This window comes from Gracilinanus agilis, chromosome 2, assembly GCF_016433145.1.
Source record: "Gracilinanus agilis isolate LMUSP501 chromosome 2, AgileGrace, whole genome shotgun sequence".
Classification (NCBI taxonomy): domain Eukaryota; kingdom Metazoa; phylum Chordata; class Mammalia; order Didelphimorphia; family Didelphidae; genus Gracilinanus; species Gracilinanus agilis.
The window spans coordinates 331027996-331054766 of NC_058131.1; positions in this window are offsets into that span (position 1 = coordinate 331027996).

Here is a 26771-nt window from a genome sequence, read left to right on the forward strand (position 1 = left end):
AGAAGGCTTCCTGTAGAAAGTGGGATTTTAGCTAGGGCTTAAAGGAAGCCATGGAGGTCAATAGTTGGAGTGAAGGAGGCAGAGCATTCTAGGCATGGGGAGATGGCCAGAGAAATTGCCTGGAAACTTCATTGCTGATGCCTCATATAGTAACTGGGATGAGGAAGACTCTCAATAAATCCCCTTTGAGTTGCTATTTCTTTTACTAGCAGGTATATTTCATTGGCAGTCATTGTGTTTGGGGTTGAACAAGCAGACCCCTGAGGTCCCTTCTGATAGTGATTCTATTGGATTATTAGCCCTTAGTAGAGAGCATTGCCCTGAGGGAAAGGACCATAGCACAATTTTATTTTGTGTTTTACCTCTTACCGTCTATCTTGGAATCAATACTGTATATAGCAGTAAGAGCTAGGCAACTGATATTAAGTGACTTGACCAGGGTCACACAGCTAGGAAGTATATAAGGTCAGGTTTGAACCTAGGACCTCTCATCTCTAGGCCTAACTTTCAATCCTCTGAGCCATCTACCATAGTTTTGACAAAGAACAAAGAAGAGCAAAATCTCAGAACTGAAAGGAAATCAATGGAGCAAAGAGTTCAAAACTTCTCTGGGAAAGTCCCTTTACAATGTCTGTGAGAAGTGAAGCCCTTTCCTGGGAAGGAAATCTCTGCCTCATGACAGAGAAGAACTCTCCCATTTGGGTTAATCTACTTATTTAGAATTGCTCCTTATATTAAACTCACATATACAACTTTGCAACATTTCCCATTGTCTCTAACCTTTTCTTCACAGACCAAGAAGAATAAGTCTAATCATTCATCCCTAAAACAAATACCATTTACTTGATGCCTCAGAGAGATATCAAGACCCTTCTAAATCTTTCCTTACTCAGGCTAAAAATCCCCAATTCCTTCAGTTGATCCCCAAAAGGCCCAGTCTCCAAGCTCTTCACCAATCCTGAGGCATCAGAAGACAAATAGTATGCTTTTTAATCTTACCTGGGACCCATTTTAATTCTACAAAAATATCATGAGATCTGAAAAGGAAGGGAAAGAGTTCTAGATAAATATTTCCAACTAATAAGAAAATGAAGTAGAAGGCATGGAGGGGAGCCTCACCATGTCAATGATGCATGCTTTCTGTTTTAAAGAACCCTAGTATTCCCTATAGGGGAAAGGAATGAATGGTCTAGGAATATTTTTCTCTCTTTTTCCCAGGAAAGGATTTGTCTAGATTATACTATCTTTTCGTTCTGAGGTGTTTTATTTTGTTTTTTAATCTATATCAGTTTTCAAAGCATCCATCTGTCTTAAACCATTAAAACTCTTCAAAAGGAAAGATGAATAGTTGGGAATAAATCACAGCTATCAAATGAGAAAGTGCAGCTTCATGAACAGCTAGTGTTCTTTTATGAAATCACCTTTTTCTTGCTACAAGGACCAGACACAAGGTGGCACTCCAGGGAGCTTTGAGTGGGCTGTATTTGGAGTAAAGGGTTACATATCATGCTTCAAAGCTACACCATCCAGCTCAGAGATACCCAAACAGTGGGAAATCGAGTTGGATCCCAAGTTATAAGTCTCTGAACTTCAATAGTGGTGGTGCTCAGAGAGAAATGGGATTCTTGAATTGTGAAGGACAATTACAGTGTGACCTCTACTCTTTGGAGGGATACTGTCAATCCTATTGGAATCGTTCATTTTCTACCTGGTACTGAATTGAAATGTCCTACAGTTAATAAACAAACTGAGGGGCACCTTGATATAGTATAGAGACAGGCCTGAATTTAGTACTCTTCAACAAATCAGATCGAAAATAGAATACATTTTTGTTCTGGGCAAAACACAAATGTATGTAAGAAATGGTTTCTGCCCTCAGGGAGCTTATATTCTCAGAATACAGTGAGACACACAGAAAACCATAATGTTCAATATTAACCAATAAACACATTGGAGAATTACAGGAGGAAATTCTATATTATGCCTGATGGGTAAAGTCAATTTACTCACAAAGAGTTGAAAGAAGGCTTGCATTTGAGTAGGTATTGAAAAGATGGGTAAAAACTCAACAAGGCAAGAGGATAAGGGGGAGTAGCCTAAAGAAAATCATGGAAATAAGAAAGCACAATGTTTTCTTGGGGGCAGAGAGTAAAATGAGTGCTATAATATTTGAGCTACCAAATTTAACCTCAGAAAAGTCTTAAAGTACTAAAGATATGAGAGTTATAATGATAATTAATTAGTATTATATAAATGCATAATTAATATTAATCATTGTTATACTATATATTATATGGTATTTTACAATTCTTAATGAACTAAATAGATATTATAATAATAATTAGAATTAACTGGGATGATGTTACTATATAATTGCTTATTATAATTTTAATATATTATTAAAATTTATTATTACCATTACTATACTAAGATCACACTGGCTAAAGGCAAAGGAGATGCCTCAATAAAATTATATAAATCATCCCAAAGAGGAAAGCTATTCACTTGAAAGAAGTTGTGCTTTATGGCTTTCATAGTTTTATAGAATTCTGGATTTGGATGGGACCTACAAGACCATCTAGTACTACCCATACCTGAAAAGGCATCCCCACTTTAGTATTTATATTGACCTTGACAATGGTCTTCCTGGTAGTACTTGAACATTAACTGTGACAAGGGACCCCACCATCTCCAGGATCAACCCCTTCCTTCCTCTTTTTGTATTTCTAATTGTTGGAACATTTTGCCTATCTAGAGCTAAAATTAACTTCTTTGCAACTTCTGTCCAATGCTTGTCCTTCTTCCCTCTGGAGTCAAGCGGAACAAGTCTGTTTCTTCTCCCACAATTCAGTGAGAACTGTCCTGTCCAACCTAAGACTTCTCCAAGTTAACATCACTAGTTTCTTCTAACAATTTGTTATGTGGCAGAATCTGAAGGAACTTTAGGATTATGGAATCTTTCCTTTCATACCCTCTAGTTGATCAATGTTCTTCTGAAACTGTGGTTATCACAATTGAATATAGCATTCTTGAGATAACCTCCAATGTATACTGCATGTATCATTTAGGTACATATTTATTAGCATGTTGTCTCCTTCATTCAAATTCCAGCTCCTTAAAGTCAGGAACAATGTTTTCTTTCTTTCACCAGAGCTAAGCACAGTGCCTGACACATAGTAGTAGTTAGTAAATGCTTGTTACCTTAGTGACATGAAAACTGCAGGACCAACATCTTCTTAGACCTAGATCCTCTGTCTCTCTCTTTGGTAAATTTAAAAAGGCGAACTACTGTGGTTTGCCAGGTCCTCCATATATTCTCTGCTTTAAATGGCACCAGGGAAGGAGAAGAGAGTACAGTGATTGAGGGAAAAAATGATCCTTCCATCTCAGCATGGATCACCAGAGACAGACTGGGGCAATACAAGTGTAGCCAAGCTACCTAAGCACAAACTGTCAGAATTGGCAGAGATCTCAGAGACACCCTAATGTCCTTCTGCTAATAAAGTGGCAGAGTCAGAATTTAAACCCTGTGCTGCATAGCCTCAGAAGGTCTTGTCATTTCGTTTTTCCTATAAGCCATCTCTATAAGTATTTCCATTAGGTGTAAATAGCTCAGTCACCACTTAAATGCCATTAAAATGAAAAGTTTGCCCATAGACACAAAATGGGAGCTCCAGGCTAAAGTAGTCTTTGTGATATAATAAGCATGAGTGAACATCCCCAATGGAGAGAATTTGTAGGTATCACCACAAAATCATAATACCCCAAATCCATAAGGGAAGCAGTGTCACTTAGAGGAAAGGGCAATGTATTTGTAGTCAAAGTATCAGGTTCAAAACCCACCTCAGGCATTATCTAAGTGACTTTAGGCAAAATCACCTAACCTCCCTGGGTCTTCTGCCTAGATGGCATACTAGCGCTGCATCTAATTATGAGAGCTAGCATACACTTGCCCCACTTCATGTATTTAAATCTTGTGTATCTTATAAAGCCTGGATCATTTTAATTCTTTAGAAAGTCTCCTTTGAAAACTCCAGACAATAGTAGTCTGCCTGTTCTGTAATATGATAGTACTCTTTATCTGTCATACAATTAACATATTATTGCATAGTAGCTTGGGCCGTCTCATGTATGATTGTTTAACTTTGGCATCTTAACTGTTCATGTGTTATGTCTTGTTTTCCAAACTAGATTGGAAGCATCTTTAGAGCAAAAAATGTAAGGAATATTGCAGGGGAGCAAGGGAGTATCTTGCTTCAATACTTCACATAAATTTATTCACGTACTACATATTGAATACATATTCTGGCAATATTTCTAGTGTTTCTGAATCAGACAGTTGGATTTCTGTTCTAAACTGCACCATGACCATGACAAGAGGGTCTAATTCATACCATCTTCTGTAGACAAAAAACCAAATTTGTTACTTACTGGATGTGGTCAAAACTGACCTTTTTAAAACAACAACAAGCATCCTGTGGTCTAAAATTCCATTCTCAGACTGTTCCAAGGACATTGTATAATATCATACCTTTATTCTTTAGCACATAAAGTCCTGAACATCTGATTTCATCATCTGTATCTCAAGTATTTCTATAAATGATAATTAGGGAGCTCCTCCATTAAGGAGACTTAGGTAGTAAAAGTGGCATTGCATCAAAGTTTAAATGTTGCTGAGAGGGGGTTTGGCAGGATACAGCAGCTGCCTTCAGAAAATGATAAATTACATGAAATGGAACTTGGGAGCAGCAAGCTCAAAGCAGACACCAGATGCTTATGTAGTTGAGAGGGAGCATCTTGAATGGAGAAATAAGGGGACCAGATTATGGAAAATTGAGGCTTCTGTCAAAAGCAAACTCTCTCATCTGATAAATGGGGCTGTGTGGTGTGCCTTAGTTACAGATTGACATAAACAAGGAGCATAATGAACATGCTAGGGCTCACATGTGAGAGTTCACATGGAACTTCCTAGTGCTTCCTTCTAATCTGCTTCTGATATCTCCTCTGCTCCAAGAACAAATTCTGCCAAATAAATGGACTCAACTCAAACCTTGTTTGGAGAGTTCTGGAATTGTTTAGATCCTTTTTTGCAACTAGCTATAATATCTCTTCTGTGTGTAATCATGTCTAGCTTTGCGGCTTTTTAGATGAACAGATAATTATAACCAGCATTTAAATGGATTTACAAACCACCTTCTATATCTTACCTCATTTGATCCTCACAGCAGCCTCATGAGGAGAATGTTATGACCAGTAGTTTACAAGTAAGCAAACTAAAGCTCTAAGAAGTAAAAACACTTTTCTTCAACCACAGATAGTAGGCATCTAAGGCAGAATTTGAACCAACACTCTTCTTATTCAGAGTTTGAACCAAGGGTCTTTCAAATCTAGTCTACTATTATACCTCTCAGATTATTCCAGAAGTGGTCTAAATGGCTTGAGAACTTTCAGGACCCTGGCCCTAAATGATGAGGTTTAATTGATATTTTAATGGAACATAGAAAATACTTAAGAGTTTATGAAGCACTATTTTCCCAGATTATGCTGGATAATTACCACTTTGGGGCTTTATTTTTTACTCTGTATAGATTTGGCTCATTAGATCCATTTCCTAAAGCTTGACCTACCTGTCAAGTTTTCTTTCCTGACAAGATGGGCAGGCAGGAGGCACAGTGGATAAAGGATGAAGTGGCCAGGGGTAAGGAAGAATTGAGTTCAAATATGACTTCAAATGCTTACTAGTTTTGTGACCCTGGGCAAGTCATTTAACCTCTGTTTTCCTTAGTGTCTTCAAAGGTAAAATAGGAAAAATAATTTAAAATATCACAGGATTGTTGTAAGTATCAAATGAGATATTTGTAAAGCATTTAGCATAGTGTCTGGCACTTAGAAGGTTCTTATTACAGGTTTCTTCCCTTTCTATTCTCCCCTTCTTCAAATGTATTCCTTTCTTATGAACCACTACACAGTTCATTCTAACTAAAAGCTACATGTATTCGCTGTATCTTGTCCCTTCCCAAAATCACAGATCAACCATTTGTGAGGATCAGGTATGTTTAAGGATAAAAAAGTACTGTTCTTAATGAACTTTGAGAGTGGAATCTTTTACAGCTCTGATCTCATGACATGGTAGTCTCCATAAGTTTTACTTCTGAACAAAATCTGTGAATCTTGAGTAGTTGGCTTGGCAACAATCATAATTCTTCATTCAATATACAATTCCCCAGCAACCAGCTGTGTAATCCCAAACAAAAGATAAGGCCACAGAGTTGGGTGAATCCTAAATAAACAAAGGTCCCCCTTTGACTGAATTCCATAACAATGATGAAAAAGGAAATTTGGAAAACTAGTCTTCAGAAAGATAATTTGGTAGAAGGGGTCAAACCTTTCCCAAGATTCTGTAAATGAGGGAAGATTCTTTAAAGAGCTAGCCATTGAAAGCTCTAACAGGTTAGGCAGATCCTTTAACAAAATGTGATGGTTTTATTGTCAATATGGATTGTTTTTTAAAATGACATGATTCCAGTCAGTTTCAAGGAGAATGAGTGCCACCAACAGACCCTATGTCATGTAATCTGATTCTACACATAGTAGGTATTAGTAATTTGTAATAGTAAATTTTTATAATTGATGTTAACCTCAGAAGTTCTCTGAAGTAATGAGATAAGGAAATAGATATAGCTTTTGTAAATCACTTCAATGTGCTAAAAAAAAACATAACTTCCATCTTAGAATCAATATTATGTATTGGTTCCAAGGCAGAAGAGTGGTAAGGGCTAGGCAATGGGGGTTAGGTGACTTGCTTAGGGTCACACAGCTAGGAAGTGTCTGAGGTCAAATTTGAAACCAGGACCTCCCATCTCTAAGCCTAACTCTCAATCCACTGAGCCATCTGGCTGCCTCCTCAATGTGCTTTTTAATTGTTCTACCACAAGCATTGTATTATCTTTTCCTTGCCCTGCCTTCCAATAAACCACTGGCATTACATTCCCTTAAGACAGTCCAGGTGACTCCAAAAGGAGCTTCCCAGATTACAGTTAGCAGTGGGGAGAAGGAACAGAGAAACTTCCAAAGAGTGGAATCTATAAGCTAAATTCAACCTCTGCAAGAGGAAGAAGGAACAAACAATAGACAACCTAATACAGACAGTTTGGCTCCAGCTTAATTAGAAATATACTTCTAAAAAGTTGACATGTTGAGAGAGTTACAAGCCCACCCAGTCAACAGAGGCTGATGAATGGTCCATTTAAATAAATTCAAGATACAACCCAGAGAGAGAAAACTCTTCATGTAAACAGAGTCAACTGTTATCCGTGTGAGCAGCGCCAAGTGCCCTCCCCACCCAGATATTCTGCCCTTAAATCACTCCTTGATGAGACCTTGCATGATTTTGGAAACTCCAATCATTAATCAATTCTATGGGTAAAATATTAATTCTATGAGAGGTGACATGGAATAGTGTGTAGGAAATTGACCTGAGAGTAGGGTCAGGTCTTCCCTCTGAGACATACAGGCTTTGTGAAACCCAGCAAGTGACTTTTAGTATCCCAAGACACTCTCTAAAATTATAAGCTGCAGAGGAGTTGCCAATATGCATTGGTAGAGGAAATGTTCTCACCAGAAGTTCCCTTTTCAAAAGAAATTGTATCCATTTAAAAATGTGGAAGTAATATTAGAACCTCATCTTAAAATGACAAAGGCAAAAAGAATGGAGCCCAAAAAGAATGGAGCCCATCACCTAAGCTGTATTGTGCCTCTTATGAATGGATGAAAGGACCACCTAATCATTTAGAGATTCAGGCTGAAAATTTTGGTTACCAGGGAATGAAAATTGTTTCAGTCATAGCAATCCAGGAATATCATGGATCTTTTGAAGAATGGAAGTTTAAAGTAACAGAAAGTATGCATAATTTGAAAGGAATGAATCAAAGTAGGGAGAAGAACTTGAATTAACTTAGCTGCTTTAAAGTTGATTAATAAAATTAAGTCCTGCCCATCCTATCCCTGTGCTCTGTGTGTGTATGTGTGTAAGAATTTTAGACATAGGGAATCAAATTCTAGAAAGAAAAATCTAGAAATATTGGAGAAGTAAATACGAAGACAAATTTAAAATATGAAATTAAGGCAGTAGGATTAATTTGCTTCAAAGCTTGCATGATGTGTCTCTGAACTCAAAGAATTTCTGGGCTGAAAGGAGATCCTATAGCATTCCTATAAATAGACAAAAATCACATCTATAAACTCCTGACAAGAATCCCATTTTTACCTGAAGATTAGTGGAGAACTCCCTGGAGTGAGATATCCACTATTAGATGGGCTGATTATTTAGATGTTTTCCTTACATAATCAGGACAAATAGGAGATCTACCTGATTTTATAGATGTTGGGCCTACATCTAGGTAGCCATGTGTATCCTATCTTCATGCTAAAATTTTGAAGTATTTTGGAGTAAGGAAGCAAAGCCTAGGTGTTTTCTTGATTCCTGCCCCATCCCCATGCAACTTCCACATATGGCTCCCAATTCTGTCCTTGGGTTGGGACATGGAAGGAAGTAGGATAAATGTAATCCTTCTCATAAGTAGCTCTGAAAATTGAAAGAAAGGTATTCTGAGTCATTTTATTCCATTTCCAGGTCCCCATTTTCTCTTACAGAGTTCATCTTTCTCTCTGATACAATTTATTTCCATTCTTCTAAGTCCTCTCTGTTAGTCATCATTTTATTCACTGACTGGAATATCCATTATACCTGGGCATAGGAGTAAAAGATGAGAATGGTTCCTGTTTTTTATACTCTGAAGAATCTTGAACAAGTCACTTAATCTCCATATTCCTCAGTTTCCTAATCTTCAAAATGAAGGGGTTAGGTTGGATAGTCTCTGAGATTTTTTCTAGTTATAGATCTATGATTTAAGTGGGGGAAGGAAAGACTCAAAAGTAGACTTCTGTAAACAACATGGAAAATGTCTAACTATATCAAACAAAGAATCTCTAGGTGAAAACTGAAAAGTTCTATTAATTCTCTGGTGAGGTCAAAGTATTTTTACTGACTGAAAACTCTGTAAGGGCAGGAACTATATGTAATTCATCTCTGTATCCCTTTGTAGCACCAAGTACAGGGCTTTTCCCATAATAAGGATAAAGCAAATATCAAATAACTGAAATTAATATGCATGACTGAAATTTTTTTCTAAACTTAGGTATATAATATTTTGTATACTGAGCCCTGATAGGAGTAAATTAGGGAAAGAGTAAAGAAAATTACTGTGTTTATTTTAGAAATGTAAAGCATGCTCCATTTTAGCTTGGAAACCTAAGTGACAGCCAATGCTAACATGAGAAGGACGTGTCTGTTGGAAATTCCTCTGGGCAATTCCTGGTCTGGAAATCTAATTGCTTTCCTCACTTTCAATAACGTACATTGCAACACTATTCTAGCAGAAATTCCCTTTCATGAAAACTGGGGCCTGCTCCTCCTACTTCCAAGAAGAACCCCTCCTTGGAATCTGAGCATAATGTTGTTCCTCACCCAAAAATACTTCTGTTCTTCACGGTCCTCCCTTACATCATAAAACTAACACCTCAGCTCTGACAAGGAAGGAAATAATTTATGAGCAGGTGAATAATGGATTTGTTTTATTCACCCAGCAAACCAAGTACATGCTTATAGGGTAGACACTTTCAGGACAGTCACATTATAGGAGGCTCAAGAGTCAGAAAGCCCTCCCACTCTCCCTACCCTTTCCTAACCTAATGAGTGGTCTCCATCACTCCTCATCTGTAATGGCACAATCACTGTGGTAACTGACAAATATCAGGATGAAGATATTTGTTCATACTTCATAGTTATCTTGGATTCACTTGCTGGGCCTCTTTTAAGAATCATGATTCTAGCTTCCTGGTTAAGATGGAGGCAGAGTAAAAAGCAGCTGCTTAACCTCTCCTAACCAAAATATATAGGACTCCTCAAGAAGACATAAAAACAAATCCAGAGGAATGAAGGGACCCCACAACAGGGCAAAGCATTGGAGATACTTGGAATTGGGGCATTTCCATGCTATAAAGGGGTTAAACAGCTCTCTCTAAAATGCCAGCTGAGCAACCCCCTCCCCAACCCCACCCCACCTACAGTGCCAAAGCCAGCACACAACAGTTAGAACAAGTTTAGGGTACGCATTAAGTCCTTGACAGCTACCTGGGGTCACCAGGGCCTGCTCCTGAGAGCAGCAAGACTTAAGACCCCAAGAAGCTAAATAACATGTGGACTTTGAACACAGACCCTGATCCCATTCACGAGTGTGGGCACGGACGCAAGCACAGACATGGATCCTGAGAGCAGGCAAGGACACAGATCCTGAGCTCAGGCGCGGACCTTGAGTGAAGACATAGTACAGAGGGGTGCATGACTATGGAAGCAGTGTCCAGAGAAAGTTAAAGGAGCCTTGGGTAGAGGAACAAGCAAGGGGAGCACCAGGAGGCTTGACCCTGAGAACAACTAAACCTGAGACCTCAGGAGCTGAAAGAGCGCAGACAGACCCTGAGTATGAGGATAAACCTGAGAGGGAGCAGGGTTAACAATGACAAGCCAGAGACAAGAACCCCAAAAGAAAAAGATCATCAAGAAGAAATCTGTAACACTCAACAACTTTTACACAGATAAAATCCAAACAACAGAGCTAACTGCAGAGGAGAACAAACAAGTAATCATATACAAACCTTCCCAAAAATAATGAAAACTGGCCACAAACTATAGAAGAGTTCAAATCTGAGATTATGAGAAAGATGGAAGAGATTTGGTGAGAGAAGTGGGAAATAGCTGAAAAGGAAATTAACAGGTTAGAAGACAGAAACTCCCAATTGGAGAAAGATGACCCAAAATAAAAAGAAATGGTAAGCAAATAAGAAACCAAAATCTGGCAAGAAAATAACAGTTTAAAAGGCAGAATTTCACAATTGGAAAGTGAGGCAAGTAAATTGAAGACCAGAAATGACCAGATTGAAAAGGAAAACCAAAAGATTATAGCTGAAAACCAGTCTCTGAAGGCTAGAATTGAGCAATTAGAAGCCAATGATCTCTCAAGACAGCAAGAACAAATAAAACAAAGTCAAAAGACTGATGAAATAGAAAGAAACATGAAATGTCTCAATGAGATAGTGACAGACCAAGAAAACAGGTCTAGAAGAGACAATATGAGAATCATGGGTCTTCCTGAAAAAGCAGAAATTAATAGAAATTAGGACTCCACACTAAAAGAAATTATTCAGCAAAAAATTGCCTTGAAGTTCTACAACAAGAGGGCAATCTATTGAAAGGATCCATAGATCACCCTCTACACTAGACCCAGAAAAGAAAACCCTCAGAAATATAATAGCCAAATTCAAGAGCTTCAAAGTAAAGAAAAATTTTACAAGAATCCAGAAAGAGACAATTCAGATATCAAGGAGCACCAATCAGGATCACACAGGACCTGGCAGCCTCCACACTAAAAGACCCCAAGGCTTGGAATATGATATTCAGAAAGGCAAGAGAACTGGGTCTACAAACAAGGATCACCTACCCATCAAAATTAACTATATACTTCCAGGGGAAAGTTTGGTCATTCAACAAGATAGAAGATTTCCAAGTATTTGCACAGAAAAGACCAGGAATAAACAGAAAGTTCGATATCCAACCACAAAAATCAAGAGAAACATGAAAAGGTAAATAAAAAACAGAGGGGAAAGAAAGAAAACTTGTATTTTTAAAATTTGCCTCTTTAAGGGCTTCAATATGATCTAATTATTTGTATTCCTATGTGGAGAAATGTTATGTATAATTCTCTGTAAGGAACTCTATTCACTATTATAATATTCACTATTATAGTGATTGGAAGTATTATTCATAGGGAGAGGATGGAATACTAAATGGTCTAAGACGACATGGGGATGGAAAAGAGGGGGGTGAATAGTAGAGGACACCAAGAGAAACTTGAAGGAATAAGAAAAATAGGATATTCTATTACGCACAAAGAGGGCATGGGAAGGGGCAGGGATGAATACTATAATAAGGAGAGGAAGAGAGCATTAAGAGGTAATATTTAAACCTTACTCTCAGTGTAATTAACCCTGAGAGGGAAGAGTAGCTTTATCCATTCAGATATAAAACTCTATCTAAAACTACTGAGAAAGTCAGAAGGGATAAACCAAGGGGAGCAGGGGAGTGGGGAGGTCAAAAAAAGGAGGAGAGAAGAAGGGTTTAATTAAGTAACCAAGGGTTTTATTAATATTTCAGGATTGGTCTCAAGGAGAGAGGGGATTGGGGTTTCTGACAGTGGCTAGGGAGAAACTCAAAATGGTGAGGGTCTCAGGAATGGGTTAGACTGAGAGAGAACCTGCTCTCTCTCAGCCTGGGAAGATTTGGCTGCTTATAAGGTAGAGGGTATACTAAAGGAATAGTTTGAATTCAAGGATGTCCTACTTGCCTATTGGGGAAAACTAAACTCACAAAGTCTTTTCACTAAAAACCCAAAAGCCACCCTGCCTCCCAGAGCCCTGGGAGAACAGGTAGGGAAAAACAGGGAAATAATATGTAGAAGGTCAGGGAGAGGTCCAGAGAAATTAGCTAGGTACAAATTGTCCAAAGACAATCACAGGCCAAAGCAAACAAAAAGCCAAAATAGAGCTCTGGTTGATCCTTCCTCTCTGTTCAAATATCAGGGAGCAACTGCACTCTCTCAGAATTCTAAGGCTCAACTGCCAGAAGTATTCAGTTGTCCCCCTGGAAGAGCAAAAATCCCTCTAGCAACTTTGCATTACAATCTGCTCATTTTTCTTTCAAAAATTTTCAGCTTGCAACATTTTCTGGTTCCTAAGATCTACGGGGTTACTACTGTTATTCTAAACTAAGTTCTAACTAAGCTCTTATCCCTAACTAAGTTTTGCAAAATAAGGAAAGGGTTACTTACTCCTAAACTATGCTAAGACTAGACTAAGCTAAAACTAAGACGGGATATGGGAAAGGCATAGGAAAGGAATGGGGATTTGAGTTGTAAAAAGGAAATCTAGGTATTTTATAGATATGTATTTAAAGTGTGGCCACCAGGAATCAACAATTCAGGTTGATTCCTTAATTAAATCAGACCTAAGTCAGCATCGGGTTAAGGCACTTTATTTACAATCAGGAAGGTAAAGGTATAGGAATAAAGAAAAAGGGAGAGGCTAGTCCAGGCTTGCAGAGGCTTGGACGGTGAGAGAAGGTTAAAAGGCTAAATAAATGAAGCTGTAAGCCACAAGACTTAGCAACCAGATAGGCTAGTGCCTACTTAAAGCAGAGTTTGGAAGTGGCCTAGGTAGGCCAAGGAAGTCGGCCTAACTTACCCACGTGACAAAACAGAGTAGAAGCTGTCTGTGGTCTCTGGAGCTCCTTCAGCTCCTTCAAGTTCAAGGCGGGAACTGCCTCCACAGGAAGTAACCAACATTCTTAAAGAGATAGTGTCTTTCGTCACTTCCCGTGGGTCCACCTCTAATTCAAGTGGACAAATGGCAGTCTCTACATTGATTTGGACTGCCCAAAGGGCAGTCCCTTGTTCTTGATTTGTTATTTATTGTCAGGTGTGGGTAACTCGTCTCCCCTCCCCACTAAGGGAGGTGGGAATGACCTCATCTCAGGTAGGTAGAGTTTTGACTATAGAATGGACTAGAGCTAATTTTATTTACACAGAGTTTTGTAAAAAAAATTTTGAACAGAAAGGAAAAGTAGATTAAATGCAAACATTCACTAACATTCTTAAAGTTTGCATTTGCTAACTAAAACAAAGTAATAAATTCTATGTATCTATATAATTTCATGAACTAACAAGACAAGTATTAACTAAGAAAAAATTTCTGTAATCTAAGCTACTAAATATTTATTCACTTTCTAAAGTTAGTATATGAACATGTTAGTACACTTATGCCTATGTTAGAAACGTTAGTAAGACTAAGTAAGACTATAATTATTTGAAAGTCTTTTGGTTAAACTATAGACTAAAGCTATGTAGAATATATACAAAGAAAGTTTAGAAAATTCTGTCCTTCTTCTAATTTATTAAACTAACTAACTGTCCCTGCGTATTAGTAAAACTTGTTGCTAAGGGTTAGTAAGCAAAATTTACATATTTACATTTTTACAAGAAATGTCAGGTGATTTTGAGTAGAAGGTGTCTGAACCAAAGTAAGAGAAAAACTCTATGTTAAGGCAGACAAGCTTCTCTCTTAAGTGTAAGTTTATGTTTCACATGTATATGTGAAGTCAGAAAAATGTTCTATGTGTTCTTTAGTGTGACTCACCTATGTAATGAAGTGTTACATACTTACTACACCAGAATTCTTCTGCGAAGTGTATGTATTTCATGGATGGAATCGAAAGTGTTGGATGCAGTGAGAATTCTGTTGGGTATAAGTTATTTTCTTCAAATGCTTGGGTCCAATGCTGATCTGATTCTCCTTTACACAGTGTGGTTGTTCCCTGTACAATTGGTGTATTCGGTCATGGATGTCTTTTGTAGTTCTCAGGTTTGCTGTACTCGTGATGATCTGCAAAGTCAGCAATGCCTCATTTGTGTCATTTGATGTAATCTCTCGCTTGCAAATTGCACTGGAACTGATGTTTTAGTGTGCTGACTTGTGTCATTTGACATACCCACACTTGTCATCTTGCACTGGAACTGATGTTTTAGTGTATTGATGATTTGTGTCAGGAATAAACTTCAAATGTCCATCAAAAGTGATTAATTTTTTTCTTTCTATTCCTTTGCGTTTTAATAAAGATGATTATAGGTAATAAAAGAGTTCGTGATGAAGTCTTTGTGCTTTCATTTATTTGTCGATATAAGTTTCTAGGTCTTTTCAAATCAAATGTTGTGTCTCCTTCTGCCGTTGATTCTTTTCTATTGTCATAATTGTATACAGATGATTCTTCTAAGTGGTAATTGGGATTGGGATAATCATTTGGGTAGAAAAGTTGGTGTAATTTCTGATTGTTCACTGATGCTTGGTCTAATTCTGGTTCTGATTCATGCTCTGATTGTTGTTCTGATTGCTGCTCTGGTTCTGTGATCTCATGTATAGGATGTGGACTTTCTGAGGACTTATTTGACTGATTGGTTGGTGCTAGTTGATCTTTGTGCTGTATAAGAACTGGGTCTTGTGGTTGTTGTTGGGACATGTCTTTTGCTGGCCTGACATGGGTGAGATGAAACCAAGGATCGCTTCCTTTAATTTTGTCTGCCCTAGGAGTAGTTAAAATTACCAAGGATGGTCCAAGCCATTTGGGTTCTAACACAGACTTCCTAGTGAAGTTTCTCATGTAAACATAATCTCCAGGTTGGAAGTTGTGTAGAGTAAAATCAAAGGGTACTCTTTGATGTATCAAGCCTAATTTATGGAGTTGATTTAATCGTTGCTTGAGTAATTTGATATATTCATAGAGTTTGCATTCCATACCCAGGTGTGATAATTTGTGAATGCTTTGAGGTGATTTGTCATGGTAAGGTGGATGTCCATACAGCATTTTGAATGGTGTTAAGTGTGTAATGCTGTTGGGTTGGCATCTTAGGTGGAATAGTCCCAATGGTAATGCATCAGGCCATTTCATGTGCGATTCTGCACAGATTTTGGCCACTAGATTCTTCAAAGATTTATTCACGCTTTCAATTTGCCTGCTTGACTGTGGTCTATATATTGAGTGAAGATGTTGTTTGACTCCTAAAGTTTCATAAACTGTAGCTAAAATCTTATTAGTGAAGTGGGTACCCGAATCAGAAGTAATATGTAAGGGAATAGAGAATCTGGGTATTAATTCTCTCAGTAAGACTTTCACAACAAACACTGAGGTGTTACATTTTGCTGGAAAAGCTTCTGGCAACTTAGTTAATCTATCCACTATTACTAATGCATATCTGTAACCTTGACTTCTTGGCATAGTTATGTAATCAATTTGTAAGCATTCAAATGGTGTGAAGGCTAGTGGTTTGCCTCCCAGACTGTGGACTTTTGTAATTGTCTGGTTGAATTGCATACAAATTCTGCACCTCTGGGAAACTCTCATAACAACTCCATATATGCCCCTTGCATTCCAATATCTACTTATGGAATCTGCCATGCCCAGACTTCCATAATGCCCTTTTTGGTGTAGTGCATTGCAGAAGGTGAAATACAGGGATTTAGGCAACATAGGTTTTCCATTTGCCCCCAGCCAAACTCCATTAGCTAGGTATGCACCATGATGTTTCTTCCAATTCTTCACTTCCTTTGGGGAGTATGCATTTTGAGATCATCTTCCTCCACCAAAGATAAGTTCAGAATTGTAAGTGGTCCATACTTTGTTGCGTATTTGGCTGTGATATCTGCACATTTGTTTCCTGATTCCACTGGCCCTTTGATCTTAGTATGAGCCTTGCAATGAATGAATGACACTTGGGCTGGTAATTGGATTGTGTCCAACAACTGATTAATTAAATTCCCATATGCTATCTGTTTGCCATTGGAAGTAATGAAGCCTCGATTTTTCCAGATTTCACCTGAATGATGCACAACTCCAAAAGCATAACAAGAATCGGTAAAAATGTTCACTTTGTGATTTTCGGCAAGCTTCAGAGCGTGTATCAAACCAACTAATTCTGCTTCTTGAGCACTCATGGTAGATGGTAACGATGAGTACCACAGGGCCTCAGAGGCTGTCACTACGGCTGCTCCAGTATATTTCTGATTGTCTACTATGTATGATGATCCATCTGTGAATACTGTCATATAGGGGTTTTTCATGGGCTTATCATCTAAATCTGGTTTTGTTTTATGTACAATGTTAAGTGCATCTTCACGGATATGTAGACATTCTCACTCCGGAGGTAAATCTGGGATCAGAGTCGCAGGATTTAAATTTCTGCACCTGTGAAAAATTATGTTTTCATTAGCCAACAAGATTGCTTGGTATTGTAATAGTCTTTGGGAGGTAAACGCTTGTAATGTGGTGTTTCTTAAAGTAGATTCCACCTGGCGTGGGGAAATACTTTTAGTTCACTCCCTAATACCAAGTATGATGCTTTTCTAATCATGATGGCTACAGCAACTATGGCTCTTAAACAACTAGGCATAACACAGATCACTGAATCTAATGTTGAGCTATAATAGGCAACTGGTCTTAATATATTTCTGAATGATTGAGTGAGAACACTAGAGGCTATCCCTTTATCCTCATGTACATAAAGGAGGAATGGTTTGTCATGATTAGGGATACCTAGGGCTGGAGCTGATAGAGTAAATGATTTTAATTTCTCTATTGCATGGACATGGTCTTTAGTCAGTTTTAATGGTTCTGGAACTTCCTTCCTGGTTAGCTCTATCAGAGGTTTTGCAAAGAGCATAACCTGGAATCCAGTTTCTACAGAAGCTTGTTACTCCTATAATAGCCCTGAGCTGCCTCTTGGTCTTAGGCAAATTCAAATTTTGTATATCCTGTGTTCTCTTTTGGGAAATCCTTCTGGAGCCTTTTCCTAGGATGCATCCTAAATAATTTACTTTTTTCCATCACGAATTGAAGTTTTGTTTTGGAAATTTTATGGTCCCTTTTGCCTAGCTCTTTGATTAAGTGTATGCTATCAGTATAACAGACTTCAGCAGATGGTGACATTAGCAGGATGTCATCAACATAATGTACTATTATCGATTCAAGGTCTCTTTGTAGGATTATACAGAAGACCAAAGCTGAATCTGAAAAACCCTGGGGCAAACAGGTCCATTGGATGGATTTGCCTTCCCATGTGAAAGCAAACAGATTCTGGCTGTCTCTGTGCAGGGGAACAGAGAAGTATGCAGAGCTCAGGTCCAGAACAGTAAATCAAGCAGCTTCGGATGTTATTGCTGCTATGATTTGTGATGGACTCGGTACCACGGCATAGGTCTTTTGCACATTGTTGTTTATTGCTCTGAGGTCTTGTACTAAATGCCACTGAGTCTTCCCATTGGGAGATAACTTGGCTTTCTTTACTGGCATGATTGGTGTGTTATATTGTGAAAAGCCATATTTTAATATACCCTGATTTAATAAACTCTCTATGATGGGTTTCACTCCCTCTATTGCCTCTTGGCTATGTCTAAACTGAGGGATTATTGGAGGTAAACCTTCTTTTATGTCTATTTTTACTGGTTCTGCTGATAAAATCCTGCCCACCTCATTTGAATTTTTCCACACGGAATCTGGAATATCATCTGGAACCTCATAGTTGTTATTAGTTGATTAGTATGATGGTTCCTCACTACATGGGTCTAAAAATAAAGTGGGATGGTGTTATAGAGATCTCTTGGGTAGGCGTAAATAAATTTGTCCATCCAGTTGACATTGGATGGTGGCAGCCAATTTGCATAGGAGATCTTGTCCCACGAGGTTCAAAGGACATGATGGCATCAATAAGGTGTGTTCGAGAGTTAGAGGTCTGAATTTTACCATTTTAACTTTTAGCTTCGGGACTTGTTGTGCTAGAAGCTCCTCTTACTCTCAAACTACCTTGATATTGGCATCCTGCGGGTGCCTCGCGTAAAATGGAACAAGTTGCACCAGTGTCCAATTGTCCTTCATAGTGTACCCTCCCAGTTTCTAAGGTAAGTAATGGTTCTCCACTGTCATTGGACTTCACTGGCACTAGGGGTAATAAAGAATCCTCAGTTTTGAGTGTACACTTATTATCGATCCAGTATTGCATATGGTCATTTGTACCTAAAACAGAACTTCCTATAGCACCATTAGGCAAGTTAAGTTTAGAATCATAAATACAGAAAGTAGGCTTAAAGAGCATTCTCTCATCGAGAGCTGGTGAGTCATTATCAGTTGTGCAAACTTCACGTTGGCTTTTGCTAAGGGCTGCAGAAATGGAGGTTTGATCTGATTCACTGTCCATTCTGACGTTTAGAGAACTGTCAAACTCCAAATCAGAAGTTTTCCCATCAGTAGTATATGGGAATGTATGGTAGTTAGATTGTGTTCCCTTCAACACTTCAGGTACGACTACTGACTTAAAAGCTGACTGCTGTTCCTATCTTGCCCTGAAGTTTGTGGGACTGAAGTCAGATGATTTTTGTCTTCAATCACTGAACAAGCTTCATTACTGATGTTATTAGCCACACTGGTTACTGGGGATGACAACTTCTCCCTTTCCTTCTCCAAGCTTCAGGTTGGAATTCTTCAGCTAAGGGATTGAGAAAGGTGGATGTGGAATTTCCAAAACAGCTGCTATCACTAACTCAGTGGGTTGTATTTTCAAATCTAAGTTTTTTCCAACATACTGATTTGTTTGCTCTTTAACCTCAACCTGTGACATTGTGTCTGAAGCAAGTGAATGGGATAGAATTTTGGCATCCTCTTTGATCCTCAGTTTCCTCATTTGAAAAATGGAAATAATAATGCCTATATTACTCTTCTTTCCCAGGCAAGAGCAAGACATGCTTTGAAATTTGGGATGCCTCTTACCTAATTTCCTAGTGAATATTCATCTCTGAGTTTGATGAAGGCATAGAAATATACTTATTGTGTTGAGTGATAAAAACCAAATTTAAAAGGATGATAAATCATAAATTCAGAGATGGAAGTGTTGATAGACTCAAACTTTATCATTTTACAATTTTAAAAAAAGCTGAAGTTCAAAGAGAATAAAATGACTTGCCCAATGTTTCAAAAAGTAGGTCAATGGACTGAAAATAAATGGTGGCATAGAAAATGAACTAGACTAATTGTCAATAAAAACTCAAGTTCTAATCCTACTACATGCTAGAAATGTGTTTTTCAGGAAGGAAACTTAACTGCTCTTTGCATTTGATTGTTATTCTATAAACTGATGGAGTCCGAGTAGATTATTTTAAGGTCTGTTCCATTTGTTTTGCTAGTTATTTTAGGTATGTTTTCAGTTACATGTAAAAAGATTCAACATTCATTTAAAAAAAATTTTTGAGGTCCAAATTTTCTCCTTCCTTCTCTTACACCCCTCTACATTGAGAAGACAAGCAATACAATACAGGTAAAGCATGTGCAGCCATGAAAAACATATTTCCATATTAGTCATCTTGTAAAAGAAAACAAAGACTTCACCCCAAATAATGAACTAGAAAAATAGAATAAAATGAAGTATGCTTCAATCTGCATTCAGACTGAATCAAGTCTTTCTCTGGAGATAGATAGTATTTTTCATCATAAGTACTTCAGAAATGTATTGCTAAAACCAATGCAACCAAAATTAGAAGGGAAGCAACAAACTGGGGGAAAGTTTTTATAACAAAATTCTCTGGCAAAGCTCTGATTTCAAAAAATATGATGAACTAAGTCAATTTTATAAGAAATCAAGCCATTCCCCAATTGACAAATGGTTAAGGGGATATGAATAGGCAATTTTCAGAGGAAGAAATCAAAACTATAAATAATCATATGAAAAACTGTTCTAAATCCCTCCTAATTAGAGAAATGTAAATCAAAACAACTCCAAGGTACCAACTCATACCTAGTAGATTGGCTGATATGACAGTAAAGGAAAATAATAAATGTTGGAGGGGATGTGGCAAAATTGGGACACTAATGCATTGCTGTTGGAGTTGTAAATTGATCCAATCATTCTGAAAGGTAATTTGGAATTCTGCCTAAAGGAATTAAAAAGATTGCATGCCCTTTGATCCAGCTTTACTACTATTGGGTTTGTACCCCCAAAGAGATGAAAAAAATTTTTGTACAAAAATATATATATTATTTATAGCTGTGCTTTTTATGGTGGCAAAAAATTGAAAATGAAGGGGTGTCCCTTGATTGGGGAATGGCTGAACAAATTGTGGTTTATGGTAGTAATGGAATGCTATTGTGCTATCAGGAATGATAAACTGCTTGATTTCTATATGAACTGGAAAGAATTCCATGAACTTATACAGAGTGAAATGAGCAGAACCAAAAGACAATTGTACAGGGAAAGTGAAATGTTGTGGAACGATCAAATGTAATTGACTTTGCTACTAGTAGCAATTCAATGATCTAGGATGATCCCAAAGGACTTATGAAAAAGAATGCTATCCATATCTAGAGAAAGAACCATAGGAGTAGAAACACAAATGAAAAATACATTTACCACTAAGTTATATGGGTATATGATTTGGGGTTGTTGTTTTTAAAAGATTATTCTATTATTATTATGAATAATATGGAAATAGGTTTTGAGTAATAAGACATGTATAGACCAGTAGAATTATTTGTTAACTCTGGAATGGGGGAGGAAAAAGGGGAGGGAGAGAACATCAATCATGTAAGCATAGAAAAATATTCTAAAATACATAAATAAATAAATAGATTTTTTAAAGATTTGTATTGCTGAAAATAAAGTTATTCATAGCTGGTCATCATATAATGTTGTTCCTATGTACAATATTCTCATTTCACTTTCAATCTGTTCATGTAAGGGTTCCAAGAGTTTTCTGAAAGAATTCTGCTTTATTATTTCTCATAGCAAAATAGTATTCATTACAATTATTTACCACAATTGTTCAGTCATTTGCTTTTTGATGGACTTCTCATTTTCCAATTGTTTGTTATCACAAAAAGATCTACTATAAATAAGTACAAATAGGTCCTTGCACTTTTTTTCTGATCTCTTTGTGATACAGACTAGAAATGATATTGCTAGATCAAAGGATATGAAGAGTTGTATAGCCTTTCCAGCATTGCTCCAAATTCCTCTCAAAAATGGTTGGATCAGTTCACAATTCCACCAACATTGTATTGGTTGTCCAATTTCCCCACATCCCTTCCAACATTTGTCATTTTCCAGTTTTTTTCCATAGCAATATGAAAGGTCTGAGGTGGTAAATCAAAGTTGTTGTTTTTTTAACCTTTACCTTCCATCTTAAAATCAATATTGTTTATTGTTCTAAGGCAGAAGAAAAGACGTAAGAGCTAGGCAAAGGAGGTTAAATGACTTGCTAAGGATCATATAGCTAGGAAGTGAATGAGGTAAAATTTCAAAGATATTTTAATTTGCACTTCCCTATTAAAATTGATTTAGAGCATTTTTTCATATGACTTTATAAGTACCTTTGGTTTCTTTATCTGAAAAACTACTTGTTCACCTTTTGACCATTTATAAACTGAATCAAAAGGATTCTCATACATTTTTATAAATTTGACTCAGTTCTCTATACATTTGAGAAAAGAAATCTTTATCAGAAAACTGGCTGTAAAAATTTCCCAGTTTTCTGACTTCCTTTTAATCTTGGCTGCATTATTTTTGTTTATGCAAAGGTCTTCTAAATTTAATATAATCAAAATGATCAATTTTATAACTCGTTATGCTCTCTATGTCTTATTTGGTCATAAATTCTTCCTTTAACTATAGATCTGACAGGTAAAATAATCATTGCTCACTTATCACCCTTTATGTTTAAATCATGTACTTATATTGACCTTTCTTGGTATATAGCAGGGGTGGTGAACCTTTTAGAGATGGAGTGCTGGCCTCACCCCTCAACCTACTCCTGAGACCAAGTGCCATGTCCGCCACCCCCAGAGATCAAGTGTCACACCCCTCCCCCCACTGAGTGCTGAGCATGCCCCTCCCCCCCCTTTAATGGACACAGGGAAGGGAGAAAGTGCTCCCATTGGGTTGCTGGGCAGAGGGGTGGGAGAGCTGAGGAATGTCAGCAATATGTATTGAAAGGGGGTGGGGAGGGCCTGAGCACTGTCCTGCTTTACTCCCCTCCAGCTCTGCTGCCTGTAAGCCACCCACCTTATCATTTGTGTGCTCCTATTGGGCTGCTGGGTAGATGGGCAGGTGAAGTAAAAAAATGTCATCAGGCACAGGGAAGAAAAAGAAGCGAGCAGCTCTGCCAGAGCCCCTCTGCCTTCCTAGTAATGAACTGGGGGGAGGATGGAGTAGGGGAGGGTGACCACATGCCCACAGAAAGCACTCTGTGTGCCATTCTTTGGCACTCATGCTATAGGTTTGCTGTCACTGTTATATAGTGTAAGTTTTGGGAGGTTACCTACTTTTTGCCAAATTTCTTTCTAGTTTCCCAATAGTTTTAATGAGTTCACCCAAAATCTTGGATCTTTGGGCTTATCAACACTAGATTACTATGCTCATTTGCGACTGTAAGATTTGTGTACCTAATTCATTCCACTGATCAACCACTCTATTTCTTAATCAGTATCAAATTGTTTTGATGATTATTTATTTATGACGCAATTTGAAATCTGGTACAGCTAAGCCACCTTCTTTCACTTTTTTCTTTTTTTGCATTGATTCCATTGATACTGGTGACCTTTTATTTTTACAGATGAATTTTATTTTTTTCCTAGCTCTAGAAAATAAATTTAGGGCAATTTGTTTGGTGTGGTACTAAATAAATTTGGATAACCTAGTAACTTTTATTATATTGTCTTAAACTACTCAAGAGCAATTAATGTTTATTATTATTTAAATCTTGACTGTGTGAAAAGTGTTTCATAATTATGTTCATGTAATTCTTGGGTTTGTCTTGGCAAGTAGAGTGTCACATATTTTATATTGCTTTCAGTTGTTTTAAATGGGATTTCTCTTTCTACCTCTTGCTGCTGGATTTTGTTGGTAATACATAGAAATATTGATGAGTTATATGGGTTTTATTTCTGGTAATTTTGTTAGAAGTTGTTAATTATTTCAACTAATTTTTAAGTTGATTCTCTAGGATTCTACAAGTATAACAACATATCATCTGCAAAGAGTGATAGTTTTATTTTCACATTACCTGTTCTAATTCCCTCAATTTCCTTTTCTTCTCATTGCTCTAGCAAAATACAAAATAATAATGAAAATGAGCAGCCTTGCTTCATCCTTGATTTTATTGGAAAGGCTTCTAATTTATTGACATTACAGATAATGCTTGCTGATCATTTTATTTATTTGAATTTTATTTTTTAGATAAATTTTTTCCATGGTTCCATGATTCATGTCCTTACTTTCCCCATCCCTAATCACTCCCCAACCCACCCACCCCCGCCCTATAACTAAAGCACATTTCCACTGGTTTCTTCATGTGTCATCAATCAAGACATATTTACATATTATTGATAATTGCTCTAGGGTGGTCATTTAGAGTCTACATCCAAAATCATGTCTGCATCAACCCATGTGTTCAAGAAGTTGTTTTTCTTCTGTGTTTCCACTCCTATAGCTCTTCCACTGAATGTGGGTAGTGTTCTTTTCCATAAATCCCTCAGAATTGTCCTGGGTCATTGCATTGCTGCTAGTAAAAAAGTCCATTACATTCGATTTGTACACAGAGTGTATCAGTCTCTGTGTACAATATTCTCTTGGTTCTGCTTCTTTTGCACTGCATCAATTCCTGGAGGTCATTCCAGTTCACATAGAATTCCTCCAGTATATTATTCCTTTGAGCACATTATTCCATTACCAGCAGATAGCACAATTTGTTCAGCCACTCCCCAATTGAAGGGCATACTCTTGTTTTCCAGTTTTTTGCCACCACAAAAAGTGTAGCTATAAATATTTTTGTACAAATCTGTTTATCTATGATCTCTTTGGGGTACAAACCCAACAATGGTATGGCTGGATCAAAGGGCAGGCATTCTTTTATAGCCCTTTGAGCATAGTTCCAAATTGCCATCCAAAATGGTTGGATCAGTTCACAACTCCACCAGCAATGGATTAATGTCCCAATTTTGCCACATCCCCTCCAACATTCAGTAATCTCCTCTGCTGTCATTTTAGCCAATCTGCTAGGTATGAGGTGATACCTCAGTGTTGTTTTGATTGGCATTTCTCTAATTACAAGAGATTTAGAACACTTTTTTTCTTTTGCTTATTGATAGCATTGATTTCTTTATCTGAATTTTTTTATCTGAAATCTTTATCATGTCCCTTGGCCATTTATCAATTGGGAAATGACTTGATTTTTTTGTACAATTGTTTTAGCTCCTTGTATATTTGAGTAATTAGACCTTTTTCAGACTATTTTGTTATAAGGATTTTCCCCAGTTTGTTATTTTCCTTCTGATTTTGGTTTCATTGTTTTTCTTTGTACAAAAACATTTTAATTTAATGCAATTGAAATTATTTATTTTACATTTCATAATTTTTTCTAACTCTTGCTTGGATTTAAAATCTTTCCTTTCCCAGAGATCTGACAAGAATACTATTTTATGTTTGCCTATTTTATTTATTGTTTCCTTCTTTATATTCAAGTCATTCACCCATTCTGAATTTATCTTGGTATACGGTATGAGATGTTGATCTAAATCTAATCTCTCCCTTCTTGTTTTCTAATTTTCTTAGCATTTTTTGTCAAATAGTGGATTGTTGTCCCAAAAGTTGGGCTCTTTGTTTTATCACAGACTGTCTTGCTGATGTCACTTATCCCAAGTCTATTCCACTGATCCTCCCTTCTGTCTCTTAGTCAATACAATATTGTTTTATGAGTTTTCTTTCTTTCCCCTCTGTTTTTTATTTACCTTTTCATGTTTCTCTTGATTTTTGTGGTTGGATATCAAACTTTCCATTTAGTCCTGGCCTCTTCTGTGCAAATACTGGGAAATCTTCCATTTTGTTGAATGCCCATACTTTCCCCTGGAAGTATATAGTCAGTTTTGATGGGTAGTTGATCCGTGGTTGAAGGTCCAGCTCTCTTGCCTTTCTGAATATCATATTCTGTAAGAGGGAAAATTTAGGTATTTATAAATATATATTAAAATATGTGGCCGCCAGGAATCAACAATTTAGGTTGATTCCGTAATTAAATCAGACCCAAGTCAGCATCAGTTGAAGAGATTATTTACAGTCTGGTAGGTTAAAAAGTAGGAATAAAGAGAAAAAGGAGAGAGGCTAGTCCAGGCCAAAGGCCTAGACGGAGAGAGAAGAAGGTTATAAAGCTTAATAATGAAGCTGTAAGCCACAGGGCCCAACAGCCAGATAGGCAGCTTTTAGAATTGGCCCAGCTAGGCCAAGGAAGTCAGCCTAATTTACCCACTTGACAATATAGAGCGTAATCTGTCTGTGGTCTCAGGAGATGCTTCTTCTTCCAGCTCGAGACAGCAACTGCCCCACAGGAAGTTCACTAACTTACTTAAAGAGATAGTGTCTTTCATCACTTCCTGTGGTCCACCTCTAATTCAAATGGACAAATGGCAGTTTCTACATTGATTTGGACTGCCCAAAGGGCAGTCCCTTATTCTTGATTTGTTACTTATTGTCACGTGTGGGTAACTCGTCTCCCCTCCCCACGAAGGGAGGTGAGAGTGACATCATTAGCACGCCTGGGTTGAGTAGATTTTTGACTATTAATGGGATTGAGCTAATTCTATTTACACAATTCCAAGCCTTACAGTCTTTTAGCATGGAGGCTGCCAGATCGTGTGTGATCCTGATTGGTGCTCCTTGATATTTGAATTGTCTCTTTCTGGCTTCTTGTAAGATTTTTTCTTTTACTTGGAAGCTCTTGAATTTGGCTATTATATTCCTGGATGTTGTCCTATCTGGGTCTAGTGTAGAGGGTGATCAATGGATCCTTTCAATGTATATATTGCCCTCTTGTTGTAGAACTTCAGGGCAATTTTTTGCTGAATAATTTCTTTTAGTGTGGAGTCCTAATTTCTATTAATTTCTGCTTTTTCAGGAAGACCCATGATTCTCATATTGTCTCTTCTAGACCTGTTTTCTTGGTCTGTCACTATCTCATTGAGACATTTCATGTTTCCTTCTATTTCATCAGTCTTTTGACTTTGTTTTATTTGTTCTTGCTGT